The sequence below is a fragment of the Mauremys mutica genome, unplaced genomic scaffold (assembly GCF_020497125.1).
Source record: "Mauremys mutica isolate MM-2020 ecotype Southern unplaced genomic scaffold, ASM2049712v1 Super-Scaffold_100036, whole genome shotgun sequence".
NCBI lineage: Eukaryota > Metazoa > Chordata > Testudines > Geoemydidae > Mauremys > Mauremys mutica.
This window is the reverse complement of record NW_025423256.1, coordinates 4270056-4286829: the sequence shown is the minus strand read 5'-3', so window position 1 is coordinate 4286829 and position 16774 is coordinate 4270056. Positions and strand designations below refer to the sequence as shown.

At 50.1% G+C, this 16774-nt stretch overlaps 1 non-coding gene across 1 annotated transcript; it reads left to right on the top strand.

Annotated features, from left to right (window-relative positions):
• Window positions 1-12478: 12478 nt before the first annotated feature.
• On the top strand, window positions 12479-12550 carry TRNAA-UGC. Its single transcript has one exon. It is a non-coding gene; the product is annotated as a tRNA-Ala (tRNA).
• The last annotated feature ends 4224 nt before the right edge of the window (window positions 12551-16774 follow it).

The window sequence follows — 16774 nt, the reverse complement described above, 5'->3', positions numbered from 1 at the left end:
TCAATTCTGAAGCACTTAGAGGAGAGGAAAGTGATCAGGAACAGTCAGCATGGATTCACCAAGGGCAAGTCATGCCTGACTAACCTAATTGCCTTCTATGAGGAGATAACTGGCTCTGTGGATGAGGGGAAAGCAGTGGATGTGTTATTCCTTGACTTTAGTAAAGCTTTTGATACAGTCTCCCACAGTATTCTTGCCAGCAAGTTAAAGAAGTATGGGCTGGATGAATGGACGGTAAGGTGGATAGAAAACTGGCTAGATCGTCGGGCTCAACGGGTAGTGATAAATGGTTCCATGTCTAGTTGGCAGCCGGTATCAAGTGGATTGCCCCAAGGGTCGGTGCTGGGGCCAGTTTTGTTCAATATCTTCATTAATGATTAGGAGGATGGCGTGGACTGCACCCTTAGCAAGTTTGCAGATGACACTAAACTGGGAGGAGTGGTAGATATGCTGGAGGGTAGGGATAGGATACAGAGGGACCTAGACAAATTAGAGGACTGGGCCAAAAGAAACTTGATGAGGTTCAACAAGGACAAATGCAGAGTCCTGCCCTTAGGACGGAAGAATCCCATGCACTGCTACAGACTAGGGACCGAATGGCTAGGAAGCAGTTCTGCAAAAAAGGACCAAGAGGTTACAGTAGACGAGAAGCTGGCTATGAGTCAACAGTGTGCCCTTGTTGCTAAGAAGGCTAAAGGCATTTTGGGCTGTATAATTAGGGGCATTGCCGGCAGATCGAGGGAAGTGATCATTCCCCTCTATTAGACATTGGTGAAGCCTCATCTGGATACTGTGTCCAGTTGTGGGCCCCACACTACAGGAAGGATGTTGAAAAATTGGAAAGAGTCCAGCAGCGGGCAACAAAAAATGATTAGGGGGCTGGAGCACATGACTTATGAGGAGAGGCTGAGGGAACTGGGCTTGTTTAGTCTGCAGAAGAGAAGACTAAGGGGGGATTTGATAGCTGCTTTCAACTACCTGACAGGGGGTTCCAAAGAGGATGGATCTAGACTGTTCTCAGTGGTAGAAGATGACAGAACAAGTAGTAATGGTCTCAAGTTGCAGTGGGGGAGGTTTAGGTTGGATATTAGGAAAAACTTTTTCACTCAGAGAGTGATGAAGCACTGGAATGGGTTACCTAGGGAGGTGGTGGAATCTCCTTCCTTAGAGGTTTTTAAGATCAGGCTTGACAAAGCCCTGGCTGGTGTGATTTAGTTGGGGATTGGTCCTGTTTGAGCAGTAGATTGGAGTAGATGACCTCCTGAAGTCCCTTCCAATCCTGATATTCTATGATTAGATGCTCTAATCCTCTCTTCTGGCCATAATTTCTGAAAATCTGAGTGTAGCATTGAGAGCAGCATCTGATGTTTCCCTGTCTAGCCGGCTTGCTGCCTGGAACGAACGCTCCTTGAGTGGGGTGATCCACAGGGAGTAGCTCAAACCTGCAAAGTGCCTGGCCAGGGGCAGGACATTTGCCCAGCAAGGGAGGGGTGTGGCAGTGACATCACAAAGGCCTTTGGCAGGACCTCAGCCTATTGGTCCAAGGTGGTGGGGAGGTGGTGACCTCACAGAGAGATGCTGACATCAGCCAGGCAGGACAGGGGCGAGGGGCCAGGGAAACCTCAGAGACCCCTGTGGCTTTGCTTCAGCAAGTCTCCTTCTCCAGGTCTCTCTCTGAGGACTGAGAGAGTATTCGGGTTCATGGACGTGAGCGCCAGGAGGAACCTCTTTTGAGTTTTCTCCTTCCCTTGTAGTGATTTTACTAGAAAACAGTCGTCCCTGTTTAGAAGGTAAGAGCCTCCTGGAGGTTTGAAACCTGTTCAGTCTGATCCATCTGGTGAGAGTTGAATTCTAGGCATGGAAAACACGAGCTTAAGGAGGCAGAATTTTATTCCACACCTGGGATTTTGTCCCTTAGAATCACTGGGGACATTGGGGTTTGTCCTTTTTGTTTTACCTTTTCCTCCATCCCTCCCTCCTTTCTCTTTGTCTCTTGCTTCTTTTGTCCTTTCTCCTGTTCCCCTCCCAACGCCAGCAGGGGTGTGTGTGTGTGTGTTGCGGGGGAGTGCGCTGCAGCTCCCACTGTGGGAGATCCACACAAAAATGTGGGGCTGAAATAGTGCTCGGGCAGTGATCCCCACCAGTGACCTGGGCCATCCTTTGGGCTCTTTGGTGAGAACCCGCAGCCTCCCGTCCTCAGTCTCTACCCTGATTGGCTGAGCAGGGGGTTATTGACAGGGAGGAGACTCTGGTCCTTGTTGTTCTCTTTTTAGACCAAGGAAATAAGTCAGAACCAGTTCTATGTTTGATGGATTTTGCTGTTTCTCTCCATTAATGGTCTCTGAGCAGTTCATGATTCTCTCTAACATTGCAGTTCTCAAATACTTGCTGAATAATTCCTGTGCACTGTTGTTGGTCTGTAGCTCATCTGAGAGCACTTTATTCAGGTCATTAAATGTCTGAAATTCAAGATCCGATGGTTAGTTTGAAAATCAGGGCTCTTGGGTCCTATTCCCAACTCTGCCACTGACTGGCTGTGTGACCTCAGACAAGTCAATTCTCCTTTCTCAGACGTAGCTTCTCCCTCTTTCAAGTAGGGATAATAATGATCCGCTCTTACCTAGCTCAACACACTCACTCTTCCCCAACACACACACTGTCTCTCCCCACACACACACAGTCTTCACACTGCAGTTGAAAAGCAGCTGGCAATCTAGTAGGATGCCCCTGGAACAATGGGAGAGAGAAACCTGCATCACTGAAAGTGCAGCCATGGAGACACCACACAGCAGCCTTCCCTAGCAGGGGCAGGGGGGTGAGAAGAGACGTCATCCGAGCTCCCTGCATCCAGGTCATTTTCCTCAGCCGGGCTGCGTCAGGGGAGGGCAGAGAGCAGCAGCTTCTGATGCTCCCCTCACAGCCCAGCCCAGGTGGGGAAAGTGACCAGGACGCAGGGAGCACATAGTGCTGCTCCTCGCTCCCCCCACCCTCTGTGGGGCCACGGAGGAGCATTGGGGCAGGGGAGAGCAGTGAGCACCTTTGCACGGCCACACGGTGCCCTTTGACCCCCTGGAGCCCTGGGCGGCTGCCGGGGGCCCCACCCCTAAGACCGGCCAGGCTCCCCAGCACGAACAGCAGAGACACAGGGAGACTGGCCACCCACTGAGCAGAGGTAGCCTGGGCGGCTCGTAATGGAGGCTTCGGGGGGCTCAGCCTCCCCAAACCTTGCGTTGCCAAGGGGGCAGTGGGGCCCATGACTAGGGGCCCTGGCCAAATTAGGCCCCCCTGGAAAAATCTGCCCCATGTCAGCCCCAGGGCTGGAGGAGCTCCCACTCCCTGCTACGGCCCGGGGGCTGCAGCAGGGGCACAGAGCTTCTCTGGTCTCGGGGCCGCAGCGGGGCCGGGGTAAAGGAGTGACAGGGTGGGGCCAGTGGGGGAAGGGGTGGAACAGAGGTGACAGTGGGTGGGGCTGTGGGTGGAAGGTCTGGGAGGGGGCGGAGCCACACACAGAAGTGGGGGGGGGCATGGTTGCGGTGCTGGGGCCCCCGCACTTGTTCTCCCTTTCCCTGGGCTTTGGCATCACCAGCCCCTGCTTAGCGATTAGGGGTCAGTGGTCCCCAAAATGTGGGGCGTGACTCCTAGGGGGAGTCCACTTCTCTGCAGTCCAATGAAAGCGATTCCTCACCCACCCACCCCTCCATCAGGACGGCCTAGGTACGTTCTGCTGCCCTTCACTCGTACAGGAAGGAGAATAACATTTCATTTCACTCAATCCTAAAGTGATTTGCAACCCACCACCATCCCAAACTGGTCATTTTGGGGAAGCGGCCCCACCATGCTGCATAGCTAGGCAGAGTAGGGGTGTCTATGCAAACACGGCCTGTTCCTGAAGTCTTCCCCCAGCTCCTCACTAGATGTGAGGGGGGAGCTCATTCAGCCCCTGCTTACGCTTAGTATTTAAAAACTCCTTAGTGTCCTTATCTCTGCCGGCCTTAGATTTCTCCTCCTGTGCCTGTTTTAGCAGCTCAGATGAGGTGGCCGAGTGGTTAAGGTGATAGACTGCTAATTCATTGTGCTCTGCATGCATGGGTTCAAATCCTATGCTCACTGGATGCATTTAGTTTTCACTCTCCTTTATAGACAACCATCTCCCCCCTTGGTACAATGACAGATCAAACAATGTTGCTTCTTGAAAACAAAAACCTTCTCAGAATCTCAGCTGCCTCCCCCCCACTTGCTTCAAATAACATGTCTAAATCCCAGATTTCTAAAAAAATTCTCTAGTCCTGCATTTCTTAGTTTTTATCTCAAAAGGGAACAGCCTCATAATCTCCCCCAAACACCCTGGGACCTCCCCAAATAATTAAAATACCCCCAACCTGAGCAAGGCCACAACAGTGAACCAGAGCTAGTGTCTAGGCCAAGCTGTTCTGAAGGAGGCAACTCAACCATTTTCTCTCTGCTTCCCTTGGCAAAGTCTGACTGGGAAAACAAAATTCCCCAAACTGAAAATTTTCTGCTGAGAAACCACTACTAGTCTGTTTGGGGACTTTGGTTTGAATGTATTATTATTATTCTCTTCTGATTTCTGAATCAGTTTTGTCATCCAGGTGTGTTTCCAGCTGTTGAGTTGTGGGGGAGAGAGGCCAACTCATGATGTCTCTACCCCCCCCTTTCATAGTTTCTTCCAACTGGCTAGGAAGTACCTTTGCTAGGATGTGAGTCAAGCAGTGTCCACTGTCGCTGTGCTATCTCGGAGAAATCTGCATTGTACACGGTTCCTGGGATAGTCCTTGGGAGTGTGGATCCCTTTAATGGGCCATCAGCGGGTCTGGCTCCTCCACTGTCACACCTGAAAGGCTGGTGGTGGGCATTTCCCAACCTCATCTCAGTAACACACACAGAGCAAAACTTCCCAGCCAATGCTACACACACAATCCAACACAATAGTAATGTTCAACAGACCAAGACTTTTGAAATGATACCTCACCAGGCAGACTTTGTACAAACCGTATCATCATCATATGAGAGTGGTGAATATGGGACTTCCAGGGTGCTGCTTTGAGCACAGCGTGCCACATCTGGGCTGACATGGCAATGGAGACGTACCCTTAGAGTCCATCTCTCCTGGGATAAAGATGGCAGCATGGCTGGCCTGGACCATCTGACGTGGGCTCATGAAACTAAAGCTGAGAGGCTAAAAACTGTGGTGCAGCTATTTCTGTTCACACTGAAGCCTGAGTTCGGAAACCCTCACCCCTCGTGGGTCACAGAGGTTGGGCTCAAGCCCATATGTCTGCCCTGTAATTTTATAGTCTTGCAGCCCAAGCCCCATAACCCTGAGTCAGCTGACCCGGGCTTTGCAACAGGTGCCCTGGGTGTGTTAATCGCAGTGCAGACATAACGTTAGGCTACGTCTCCAGTGCAATGAAACACCCACGACTGGCCCGTGTCACATTAATCAGGGTCATGCGGCTTGAGCTGTAAAGTTGCAGTGTCCGTGTCTCGGCTCAGGCTCAGTCCCCTGCTCCAGGAGCCCAGAAGGTTGGGAGGGAGTTTAGCAAGTGGAAAAGACGGTTACTCACCTGTAGTAACTGTTGTTCTTTGAGATGTGTTGCTCCTATCCATTCCAGTCAGGTGTGCGCGCCGCGCGTGCACGGCATCTCGGAACTTTTTACCCTAGCAACCCCGGCGGGCCAGCTGGCGCCCCCTGGAGTGGCGCCGCTATGGCGCCCATTATATACCTCAGCCGGCCCGTCCGCTCCTCAGTTCCTTCTTACCGCCCGTGACGGCCAGTTGGAACTGTGGAGTGCTCTCTGTCCTCCACAACCCTAGCTCTCGCTACTTCTTGTTGTACATAGTTTGTTTAGTGTTAGTATAGTTAGTTCAGTAGTTAGTTAGTTAGTATTTTAGGTAAGGATAAGGGGGGTATTTCCTCCCTTCCCTTCCCCGGTGCGGGCTCATGCCCAAGGCACCGGGCTTTAAGCCCTGCGCAGCGTGCCAGAGGCCTATGCCGGTTGGTGACCCTCACGGCTCCTGCCTCCGTTGCCTGGGCGAAGGACACCGCACGGACAAGTGTGCTATTTGCTCAGCATTCAAGCCGCGGACCCGTAAGGAGCGAGACATTCGCTTAAAACAGCTCCTTATGGAGGCGTCCCTCCAAATCCCGGCACCGTCCGCGCCGGCACCGAGGGCTTCATCGGTAAAACCGCAGGGGAGTATTATCCTGGATTCATGGCATTTCTCCATTGGTCTGTCTGCTCTGGGGCAGGGACAGAAACACGTCCTGCTGCTTTTGTTATTTCAAAGGGCGGTTTAGGATTTTCATTCTCAGACACGGTGCACAAAACAGGACTCAACCCTCGGCATAAACTAAATGAGCTGCCCACAGATTCTGGCAGCCACAATGAGCATTTGGTGTGAGAGCTCAGACCTGCCCCTGTCCCAGAGGGACGGGGTCGTCTGTGAGGGGACTGGACCACTGACCTATCAGCTCCTAACTCCCAAACTTTCAGTAACTCTATCATCAGTGCCTGTGAGTGTAATTTAAACCATAAGAAAAACCACACTAGGCTAGACCGAAGGTCCATCTAGCTCTGAATCTTGTCCTCTGACAGTAGCCAGTACCAGGTGCCCCAAAAGCAACTCAGTAACGTACCACTGGAACTTGAACCCAGGATATTCTGTATACACAGCAGTGGTTTTAGCCAGCTAAGCCATGGTGCCTACAGCTGCTGAAAGGATCATGTCTGCACACACCTGACTCTGCCAACCTCCATCTGGGCCTGACAAGCTTTGCTTGTGTTTGGATTCAGTAAAGCAGAGGAGCAGGGGAAGTTTTACTCCCAAGGTTCTTTGGACAGGTCTACACTACAAAATTAGATCGGTGTAACTACATTACTCAGGGGTGTAAAAAATTTACCTCCCTAAGCAATGCAGTTATATCAACCTAATCCCGGTGCAGATAGCGCTGTGCCAACAGGAGGGCTTCTCCCATCAACATAGCTTGGGGAGGGGCTTGGTTAGTGAAGATGAAGAGAATGGGTGGCCCATGGCTCTTGCATTTGGGGAGGCTGGGTGTGAGCGCTGGAAGCTCCCTAGAAGTGGGGGGCCCATTGGTGCCCAGACCATGGCACTGCCCTCCCCCTTCTCCTGTCTCTGAGGACCCCCCTGTGCTCCCCCCTTGCTCCTGTTTGGCCACTTCCCACCCCCGCTCTTCCTCTTTGGCTGAGGACGGCTGATCCACCTCTCGCTCGCTCCTCTCCTCCCCCAAGGCCTTCCTGCCTGCTGCTCGTGCCTCTCCACCCCCTACCACAAGGTCTGCCCACCAGCCCCCACCGCTCTGACCCATCCCTGCAACCCACCCTGCCCACCACCCACACCTCTCTGCCCCTCCCCTGAGACCCACCCTGTCCACGTCTTTCTTCGGTCGTCTGTTGTTATTCCATGAAGCATCAAGAATGGAATAAAAAGCTGAGTTTACTCCAGGGTGAGGAAAGAAAGGAGCCACCAACCCCCCGGCATTGCTGCTTTAGTTAAAGTGTTTTAATTAAACAGCTATTGAATGTCCTCCCTATGCCCCTTGTGTCACCAGAGCACATCCCTGCTAGCAGTTCTTGGATGGCAAGAGAGAGCAGTGCACTGTGGGTAACTATCCCACTGTGCAACTGGCTGCAGGGTGTTTTGGGAAGGGTTTGCAATGCCTCACGGGCTGGTACAGCATCACATGATGCAGGTTTCTCTATCCCACCATTCCACGGGCATCTTACTAGATTGCCAGCTGCTTTTCAACTGCACTGTGCGTGGCGAGGTAGAGACTGTGTGTGTGTGGGGAGAGACACTGTGTGTGCTGGGGAAGAGTGAGTGTGTTGAGCTAGGTAGGAGCGGATCACTATTATCCCTACTCGAAAGAGGGAGAAGCTACGTCTGAGAAAGAAGAATTGACTTGTCTGAGGTCACACAGCCAGTCAGTGGCAGAGTTGGGAATAGGACCCAAGAGCCCTGATTTTCAAACTAACCATTGGATCTTGAATTTCAGACATTGAATGACCTCAATAAAATGTCCTTAGATGAGCTCCAGACCAACAACAGTGCACAGGGATTATTATGCAAGTATTTGAGGAGAACTGCAATGTTAGAGAGAATCATGAATTGCTCAGAGACCATTAATGCAGAGAAGCAGCAAAATCCATCAAACACAGAACTGGTTCTGACTTATTTCCTTGGTCTTAAAAGAGAACAACAAGGATCTGAGTCTCCACCCTGTCAATAACCCCCTGCTCAGCCAATCAGGGTAGAGACCGAGGACGGGAGGCTGAAGGTTCTCACCAGAGAGCCCAAAGGATGGCCCAGGTCACTTGTGGGGAATCACTGCCCGAGCACTATTTCAGCCCCCCAGTTTTGGGTGGACCTCCCACAGTGGGAGCTGCAGAGCACTCCCCCGCCCCCCTCCACACACACGCACACCCCTCCTGGTGTTGGGAGGAGAACAGGAGAAAGGACAAAAGAAGCAAGAGACGAAGAGAAAGGAGGGAGGGATGGATGGAGGAAAAGGTGAAACAAAAAGCACAAACCCCAATGTCCCCAGTGACTCTAAGGGACAGAATCCCAGGTGTGCAATAAAATTCTGCCTCCTTAAGCTCGTGTTTTCCATGCCTAGAATTCAGCTCTCACCAGATGGATCAGACTGAACAGGTTTCAAACCTCCAGGAGGCTCTTACCTTGTAAACAGGGACGGCTGTTTTCCAGTAAAATCACTGAAAGGGAAGGAGAAAACTCAAAAGAGGTTCCTCCTGGCGCTCACGTCCGTGAACCCGAATACTCTCTCAGTCCTCAAAGAGAGACCTGGAGAAGGAGACTTGCTGAAGCAAAGCCACAGGGGTCTCTGAGGTTTCCCTGGCCCCTCGCCCCTGTCCTGCCTGGCTGATGTCAGCATCTCTCTGTGAGGTCACCACCTCCCCACCACCTTGGACCAATAGTCTGAGGTCCTGCAAAAGGCCTTTGTGATGTCACTGCCACACCCCTCCCTTGCTGTGCCAATGTCCTGCCCCTGGCCAGGCACTTTGGAGGTTTGAGCTACTCCCTGTGGATCACCCCACTCAAGGAGCGTTTGTTCTAGGCAGCAAGCCGGCTAGACAGGGAAACATCAGACGCTGCTCCCAATGCTACACTCAGTTTTTCAGAAATTAGTCGACTTTATGGCCAGAAGAGACCATTAGAGCATCTAATCTGACCCTCTGCATATCACAGGCCTCCTGTATGACACAAGAGCTACTTTGGGGCAAACACATTCCAGAAAGGCATCTAGTCTTCATTAAATGACATCAGGAGATGGCGAATCCACCACTTTCCTTGGTAGCTTGTTCCTGTGGTCAATCATCCTCGCTGTTGAATATTTGTGCCTTTGTTGTAATATGAATTTGTCTCTTTTCACCTTCCAGCCATTGGGTCTTGTTAGGCCTTTCTCTGCTAGATTCAAGAGCCCTTTAATACCCAGTCTTTTCTCTCCATTAATGCACTTCAACACTTCAGTGAAGTCACCTTTCAATCTTCTTTTGATAAGCTGGACAGGTTGAGCTCTTTCAATAGCTCACTAGATGGTATTTTTCTCCAGCCCTCAGGACATTTGGTGGCTCTTTGCTGCCCCAGCTCCAGTTTCACAACATCTTTTTCAAATGAGGACACCAAAACTGGAGGCAGTATTCCAGTATCAGTCTCACTGATGCCATGTCACCTCCTGTGATGTTACTGACATAATCTGTAACTGTATAGATCACCCATTGCGACCACTGTTCTATATTTGCAGACAATATTGTAGAAAGGTTGTCGTGTAAGGGGTCTATGGAGAGGTTCTGATTGGCTGATTATAATGATGCCATCTCTAGATGTGTATCATTTTTGTAGTTGATGTTATAAGTATTGGCTCTGTTCTGTCCATATTTCAAACTTGTGCTCTGCTTCCGGGGAACACCGCAGATAAGTTGGTGTCAGTTCTGCCTAGCCTGCTTGATGGCCCATTAAGGACCATTAGCTACACAATCGACCCACTGAGAGAAGGCAGATACGCCTTGTGACTCAGCAAGGTCTGCAGGGACCTGCCTATGGACGAACTCTAAGGTTTTTCTACGCCACGTGCTGGATAGAGTGTCCTTGGGACAAAGAAAGCAAAGACCACATGGCAAGAGACTAGAAAAGGCTGATGCCTCGTCTCCATCTTGTCTTCAGTCCTGCTTCATACCTCTGGAGGGACTTTCATACAAACTGAAGCTCTAGACAAAGGACTGAATTACCCATCCCAGTGGGGGATGTACTCCAGAGACTTGATTTGAACCTGCAGTTTATTCCATCACTGCTACAAGCCTGAACCAAGAACTTTCCCATTACTGTATGTGAAGTGTTAAAATCCATGTGCATTTTATATAACAACCTGGTCTATGGATTGTGCCAGCTCTTTTCCAGACCCGAAGTCCAGACTATGGTCTAGCCCACTATGACTCTTTTGATGGTTTAAATTACACTCACAGGCACTGAGGATAGAGTTACTGAAAGTTTGGGAGTTAGGAGCTGATAGGTCAGTGGTCCAGTCCCCTCACAGATGACCCCGTCCCTCTGGGACAGGGGCAGGTCTGAGCTCTCACACCAAATGCTCATTGTGGCTGCCAGAATCTGTGGGCAGCGCATTTAGTTTACACCGAGGGTTGAGTCCTGCTTCGTGCACCATGTGTGAGAATGAAAATCCTAAACCGCCCTTTGAAATGACGAATGCAGCAGGACGTGTTATTGTCCCTGCCCCAAAGCAGACAGACTGATGGAGAAATGCCATTGAGACCAGGGTAATACTCCACTGACGTTCTACCTTTTTTTTTTTAACTCCCTCCCAGCCTTATGGGGTCTCAGAGCCCGGTATTGAGCCTGAGCCGAGATATCTACACTGCAAATTTACCACCCCACAGCCCAAGCCCCGGGAGCCTGAGCTGGTATGGGGCAGCCCTGGGTGTTTCATTGCAGTGTGGACATAAGCCTATTGTGTTTCATTTCTTAGATTCTGCTGCCATCGTGTGGCCATTTCCTTCCCCTACTTTCTGTCAAAAGTGCAGAGCCCAGCTCCTTCAGGGGGAGGACATCTTTCTTCTTTCCTTCCTCAACAGCCCCCTTCCCTGGAGAGCCCTTTGCTGGGGTATGGGTGGGGAACAGCCGTTTCTGAGGATTAATTTCATATTAATGGTGTTGATCTATAGATTTTACAGCCAGACTAGATCACTAGGTACCTCTGCTCTGACCTGATTCAGAACAGAGTCCAGAGAATTTTACCCAGTGACTCCTACATCCACCCCAAGATCTTCTGGCTGAACGAGGAGGGTTCATTCAGAAAGTCATCGTGTTTGGGTGTAAAGGTGTGAAATGATGGGGAAATTGGCCCCTCTTTCATGTTTAAATGTTGTAACTTCTACACCTAGACCAGGGTGGCCAACCTGAGCCTGAGAAGGAGCCAGAATTTCCCAATGTAACTGCCAAACGTGCACCTTTATATGCAACTACTGAGTCAATTGTGAACCTTCCCATCATTGTCCTTTGCTCTTAATCCTGAGGCTATTGCCCCATCATGGGGCCATTTCCCGCCTCTCTTTCATACAGAAGCACAATTTTCTTTGCACAGACACAGGAACAGCAAGATCTTTCTCTGTCCCTTGTGCAAAGCAGGGGGCCAAATTCCATGGAAACAATGGACAAGCAGGGGGCTCTGGGCACATCCAGCCCTGGCCGTGAGATGTTCCCTCCCCTCTTTCTTTATGCCCCTGTTGTTATTTCATGGATTGTCTGGGATGGGGAAAAAGGTGGAGGGGAAAAGAACCCTGAAAATCTCAGGACCCAACCCTGCTACCAGGATCACTGAGGTGCTGGGAATCTGCCTGGGAAAGGGACTGTGTGAATTGTCAAGGTGGGGAACGAATAACAATCTACAACTAGATCCACCTCATTAACCACCGACACAGGCTAATCCTGCTGCCGATAGAAGGGAAACTGGGAGCCATTCTTTGCTGTTCAGCCATGGAAACAGTGACCCAATTGCACCGCAGTGAATGTGCTGGGGAAAGCTGGACTTCACAGGCAGGTGGAAATAGCAGATCCTAGAAATACCTGGAGCTTCCCACACCACTTCTGCCACCAGGGTGAGGTGTTGAGCTGCTCACAGCATCCCCCACCATGACCTTGCAGCAGGGGATTGCCGCACCCCCTACCCAATGCAGGGGAGATGGCTGAGTGTATCTCTGCACCCTGAGACCAGGGCACCCACTCTCTCTGCCCCACACATAGAATCTGGCCCTGCTGAAAAGTGACCCCTATGAACAAGTCACCTCCAGGAGAGCAGGATTGGTCCTCAGAGAGGGGAATGGGCTTCTTGTGAAGCTTATAGGTCACTGGATGCTCTGGAAACAGGAGGGCTCTGAGTGTAACCCATAGCAAACACAACCTGCTAGGGGATGTAGCTCAGTGGTTGAGCACATGCTTTGCATGTATGAGGCCCTGGGTTCAATCCTCAGCAGCTCCATGATCATTTTTTCACCCTGCTGCTTTGCTCATGCCCAGAGGGGATGTGGCCCACCAGTCTCCCTGCATCAGTTTCAGTCCTGCTCAGTGAGGGGCAAGTGACAATTGCATGGAAGGTCTGGGGGGGGTTCTGCTCCTAAGTCACCTCGGTACATTTAAGATTCCCAACCGCTGTGCTGCTTGGGACAATGGTAGATGAGAAGGGCGAATCCTCCAGCACTGGAGGGAAAGGTCCCATCTGCACAGACTGAGAGGCAAGGAAACAGAGGGCAGTCAGTGCTCAGGGAGGAGAGAGGTCAGTGATTTACTCCCAGCAGGGGACACTGTCTTTTTGAGTATCAGAGGGGTGGCCGTGTTAGTCTGGATCTGTAAAAGGCGACAGAGTCCTGTGGCACCTTCTAGACTAACAGACGTATTGGAGCATGAGCTTTCGTGGGTGAATCCCCACTTCGTCAGATGAATGGAGAGGGAATTCTGTGACTGGCTAGCCAACTACAAAAGCAGTTTCTCCTCCCTTGGTGATCACACCTCAACTGCTAGAAGAGGGTCTCATCCTCCCTGATTGAACTAACCTCCTTATCTCTAGACTGGTTCTTGCCTGCATACTTATACCTGCCCCTGCAAATTTCCACTACATTCATCTGACGAAGTGGGATTCACCCACGGAAGCTTATGCTCCAATACGTCTGTTAGTCTGTAAGGTGCCACGGGACTCTTTGTCTTTTTGAGGCGAGTGCTGCTGGCTTGGGATGGTGCTGACGATGGATAGAAAAAAGGCTGGAGTCAATGGCAGATGGGACCACAGAAGGGGAAGGGGAATGGCAGCCCCACAGAAGGTTCTCGGTGCTCAGATGTGCCAGTTATTGCACCCAGGCCTGTCCTAGAGAGAGAAAAGACACAGCGGGATCCAGCCCCCCTACAGTGACCCCATGGACAAGAACCTGGTTAGGAGTGGGGTGAAGGTTCCCTCTGGGCAAAGGGGAGCTGAAATCCCTCCGTGTCCTGGAATTTAAGCAATGAAAGCTTCAAACCCTGCACGGGTGTGGGCTGAGGTGCATCAGCAGAAGGTTGGGCTGGACAGGGGTGGCAGGTTTGTATAATTTTTGGTGGTGCCCAGAATGGGACCAAGTCCTGCCCCACACACCTGCCTAAGGCTCTGGGAAGGAGTTTGGTTGTGGGAGGGAGAGGGGTTGGGCTCTGGGAGAGTTTGGGTGCAGGGTCTGGGCTCAGTCAGGGGGTTGTGGTGAAGGAGGCAGTGTGGGGGGCAGGCTTTTGGAGGGAGTTTGGGTGCAGATGTGGGGCAGGGGGTTGGGGTCGCAGGAGAGGGTGAGGGGTGCAGCATTTACCTTGGGCATCTCCCCAAAGCAACCCACAGCCCCTAAACTGGAGGGCCGGGGGCGTCTCTGCGCACTGCTGTCCGCAGACTCCACCCCCGCAGCTCCCATTGCCACAGTTGGCAGTTGGGGCGGGGGCAGCATGTGGAGACCCCCCACCACCACAGTTGTTCTTCTCACAGCTGGCTGATGGGGGGCAGCAGGGGATCTCCCAAATCTGGGGGAATCTCTCTGTGCCCCACTGTTAGCTCTCCATCCTATCTCCCCCTAACCACGCACACCACTCCCCTCCCCATTATCAATGTTTTAGAGAGACCCCTCCCTCCCTTTATGGGATACAGACTCTCTGTGACAGAGACTGACTGGGGCTCCTCTCTGCATGGCCCCAGTGGGGAAGGAAAGAGACTGGGGGAGGGGGAGAAGATGGGCAGAAGGAGTCAAAAGGGGCAAAGCCAGAATAGAGGAGATTTTCTTCCTGTTAAAATGTACTGGAGTCTCATCGCTGAAAAGCCGCATCTTGAGTTAAGTTTGAACCAGCAGCCTTTCAATTACCAGGCAAAGGTGTGAACCACAGAGACTGATAACTGCCTGCTTCCCAAATGTGTTTAAAAAACATCTACAGGGGTGCAACTGGTTAGTGCAGAGGGGCCATCTGTTGGGGTTATGAGTTCAAGCTTTCTCTCAAGACCTTGTTTCTCTTACTTGTGTAGTTTGTTTTGCCTAATTCATACACAAAGTGCTATGCTAGAAAAAGGAGAGTAAGTTCTAAAATGTAGAGGTGGGTGCATACTTTAGAAACATCGCCCCTGTGCTGCCATTAGTTCCAGTAGATTGTTCACTGGAAGGGCAAATTGATTTCTTTGCTGCTGAGAAAGATGCCAGGACAGGTCTGTGGGCATCAGATCTCTCTGCTTCTTCCAGCTCCTTCCCTGCCCCAGTCACTGCTGTAGGAGGATCCTATATGCACTGAGCCTAAACATTTTCCTGGGCCTTCTTAGCATAGTTGGCAGCATGTCAGTCTCATACTCAGTAGGTCCTGAGCTCACACCTCAGAAAAGACAATGGTTTTCTGCTCCCTGCTTCAGATTTTCTAAAGGAAATCAGAGAAAAGAAGCTATAGGAGAGTGGTTCCTAGACACTCTAACACACACAGATTTTTCTAAGGCATTAACTTTTCCTTCTCTGTGGAGTTTGTATTCTCCATAGAGCAAAATAAAACAAAAACATGCAAGTCTAAGACTAATACAGTATGAAACTCAATACAGATAAAATCTCACCCTCAGAGATCTTCCAATAAGCTTCTTTTGCAGACTAGACTTATTTCTTGTCTGGGCCCAATCTTTTCACCTGGTATAGTCCTTGTTCCAGCTCAGGTGGTAGCTAGGGGATTTCTCATGACTGCAGCCACCTTTCTTCTGTTCCACCCCCTTAAACAGCTTTGGTACAAGGCAGGAATCTTTTGTCTCTCTCCTGGGGAAAAGCCCCAGGTTTAAGATGGATTCCTGTACCAGGTGACATGGTCACATGCCCTGTGAGACCCCAAGCCTTCATTGTTCCTGGCCTGACTCACAGATGGTGCAGGACAGAGCCATCTCCAGTCAATTGTCCTGGTTAATGGGAGCCATCAGGAGTCCAAACCACTATTAATGTCCCACTCTTTGCATCATTACAACAGGACCTCAGAGTTATAGTTCATATTTCTAGCTTCAGATACAGGAATGATCGGTTCATACAAATAGGCTGAACACACACAGTAGATAATAAGCTTTGTAATGATACTGCACAAGAGACCTTTTGCATGAAGCATGTTCCAGTTACATTATATTCACACTCATTAGCATATTTTCATAAAATCATCAACATCACAGCAGGGAAAGGGTTTTACTGCGGCACCTGGGAGCAGTTGAGTTTCATGTTCAGGCTCTGCTATGAGTTCCTCCAGGTTTCCCATAAGCACACAGGGCCCTTAGCGGGTACTCTCGATACAGGAATGGCCCAGATACAATGAAGTGATGGGAATTGCATTTTCCTTTTTAATTTTTGAATTTCCAATGACATTTCTGTTTGTGATTTTGTTTTGCTTCGTATAACTGTGTTTTCTCAGGGACTTGATATTTACCAGGCTAACTAACAGCTAATAACGGGAGACTTCCAAGCAGGGCGTGGGCGAGCAGAAAAGAACTGTAAGAGACGCTGGTTTTCGACCTTGTGTTAGATAAGAATAGAATGCAGATTGTAGCAGAAATTGCTGAGAGAAGTAAGCTATCAGAAAGGAATATGTACAAACAAAATGCAGTTGTTGCTCCTTACTGTATGTCACAAAAGGTATAAATGCTTGCCTTAATTGTTTATCTAACCGAGACCTACCTCGGGAGGGGAAACTCTGCCTGTCTGTACTCTCCCGAATAACTGCAGTTGCTCGAAATAAACGGCATAATATAATAACATTTAACATCCCTGTGGTGGGAAGAACATCTCAACAGCCCAACACTGTGGCATTTGATTTCAAAAAGGAGAACTATACAAAAATGAGGGGGTTAGTTAAACAGAAATTAAAAGGTACAGTGACTAAAGTGAAATTCCTGTAAGCTGCATGGACACTTTAACGACACCATAATAGAGGCCCAACTTAAATGTATACCCCAATTTAAGAAACACAGTAAAAGAACTAAAAAAGAGCCACCGGGGCTTAACAACCATGTAAAAGAAGCAGTGAGAGACAAAAAGACTTCCTTTAAAAAGTGGAAGTCAAATCCTAGAAAGGAGCATAAACATTGCCAAATTGTAGGTGACAAATCTGAGGAACTGTCACAGACTGAAGTGTCACTAGAGAGGTTTTGGAATTAATTGATAAACTCAACATTAACAAGTCACCAGGACCAGATGGCATT